Genomic DNA, 2,654 nt, shown 5'->3' with positions numbered 1-2,654 from the left:
GAGCCAAATTAAGATGAAAACATTAGAACCAATTCCCAACATCTCACCCTTTCTGTCCAATAAAAGAGGCTCTTCTCTCAGACATAAATTGAGCATAACCATAACAATTATGAAAATTACAAAGTATAATATACAATTAACATCCAGTCCATCATATTTGTCAGTTAGATAAAGTACTCTACCATCTATCCTGACTTAAAGAGTTTACAATTCTATACCTGAGTTATGTTCTTACTTTAACTTGTATTACCATTTGAAAACCATCCTTTCTATATCATCTTTCTCAATGCTAAACAACTTAAGTTTGATTATGAGACTATAATTAGTCTTCAACCCTGTCAGAAATCCAAGAACAAATTAAATGTTATATGAATATATAGGAAGCACAAAAACATAGCTTCCAAAACTTAAACAAACTGTAGAGTTAGCTGTCTACCTGGACGGACCCCTATTCCTCAAAATGTGGGAGCATCTATGTGCACGATATGATCCTAGACCCCAAGAACACAAATGTGAACAAGACAGCCAAGGTCTCACCTGGCCTAAAGGTATGGAGACAGTAAGCACTGGGAAAGCAAATGTTTCTTCTCCCCATGAAGCTTTTCAGAACTTTGTTCGGTTGTTTGCTTGTTTGTTTGGTTTGAATTTGGTTTTTGGTTCTCGGTTTTTGGAGACAGATTTACACTGTGTAGCCCTGGCTGTCTTGAAATTTGTTCCACAGACCAGGCTGGCCTCAAATCCAGAGACCCACCTGCATCTGCCTCTGTCCCCTAAATGCAGGTGTTAAAGGCATGCACCCCCACTGCCAGGCATCAGGGCTGCTAAGCTGAACACAAGTAATCTCCCATCTTAGCCTTTGCTCACCACAGTCCTTGCCATCCCTCTCTACCCATTACCGCTAGCACCTTATAGCAATTTATATCAATTTCTTACAGCCCTTCTTTTGGCTAAGACCATTTCTATTTTAAAGAGTAGGAACTATGTCAAAATCATTCACTTTAGATCCATCAGAAACCACGGTAGCCCCGTGGGTTGGCTCTTAGAAAATACTGAGTGAAAGTCTCACATAGGTCCATTCCTTGCTAAAGCTGGGTTCTTTCCTGTTTTGCTGGCCAGAATTCTCTTCTCTCTACTCCTTCCTTCCAGCCCACACCAAAGCTCCCATCAACACTTGAATATAAAGTGCCACCAAAACCTCATAAGTCAAAGACTTGGTCTGCAGTTGATGGATCAAATGGGGGCTCTGGCCTTCTCAATGATTAAGCTGCTGATGGATTCATAACATAACATTATTGGTAGAAACAGGGGCCAGGACCTTGCTGGGGAGGCAGGTCACTGAAGCAGGCTTTGAAGGTTGCATCCTGTGAGGGACCCTCATGGATTTTCCAGTCCCACACCCTCCTTACAGCTTCCCCCTCCTGCCTGGAGTCAAGGCTAGGCCAAGTTCCATTCTCCACCTACAGGAACATTCTTGAGAAAAAAATTCTCAGAATGTACTGACTGATAGTTACCTGACCCTCTGGAAAGTCCCAGGTAGAGTTCAAATGCATGTCATGGTAGCCAATAGAGTTAAAGGTCAATATGCTTATTCAATAAGTTTGAACTGTAACCTTGCTGATGTAACCTGTGTCCCTAAAAAGTATAAAAACTGCTTGTAATAGCCATTTGGGGTCGCCTACTCATCATTCACCTCAAGAGACTAATCGAAGGTCAACCTCAACGCTCCAGAAAATAAACCTCTTGCTTTTGTATCAATCTGCATCTCAGTGTTTCACTTGGAGGCATCTCAGAAGTAAATACCACTGGCTGAGTGAGGGTGTGTGTGTGTGTGTGTGTGTGTGTGTTACATCTGGGGGCTCATCTGGGATTGGAGGAGAACACACACACACACACACACACACACACACACACACACACACACGGCACACACATGACCACCAGCACCTAAGTAAGTGTTTGTCTGTCTTCTGCTTTCACTTTTGGCTCGAGAGCACAGTGTTGGCTGGAAAGTCTTTGGTCTGGTGTGGTCAATTGAGGCAGGCAGACATGCCTTAAACCCCTTGAAAAGGACCAGTGCACATACTGCAAGGAGAGAAGCCACTGAGCCCGAGAGTACCCTAACAAACGGAAGCCAGGGGAGTGATTGGGGGGGAAATCCTAGGCCTTGGGAAAAGCCCACCCAAACTGTGAAGTTATTAGCCCTGGGGGAAGACAGTGATGGGGTTTGGACCTCCTCCCCAAACCCAGGGTAACTCTGAGAGTGGAGGGAAAACCCACCCAATTCTTTCTTAGTGGACACAGGGGCTCAACACTCGGTCCTCTAAGCTGATGGACCCATTTCCAAGAAAAAATCTTGGGTCCAAGGAGCCATTGGCACCAAAATGTACTCAAGGACTACATGAACAGTAGACCTAGGGATAGGCCAGGTATCCCATTCACTTATGGTCATCCCAGACTGTGGGACCATGATAGGATGGTTTGGTTTTTTGTAGAAGCACTGGCTGGAGGGTCCCACATGTTTGCTCAGGCTCTGTATTTTATACTTGAATTTCAAGGTTTAGTTGCTAAAAGAATCCTCAGAGAGCACTCAGTTCAGTATCCCATGCCCTTCTCTGCCCATGAATCTGAAGTCCATACTCCTCAGCCACTCTTGG

Source organism: Grammomys surdaster, unplaced genomic scaffold (assembly GCF_004785775.1).
Source record: "Grammomys surdaster isolate TR1022 unplaced genomic scaffold, NIH_TR_1.0 199, whole genome shotgun sequence".
NCBI classification, from domain to species: domain Eukaryota; kingdom Metazoa; phylum Chordata; class Mammalia; order Rodentia; family Muridae; genus Grammomys; species Grammomys surdaster.
The sequence above is the reverse complement of the archived record's forward strand: the minus strand, read 5'-3'. Positions refer to the sequence as shown.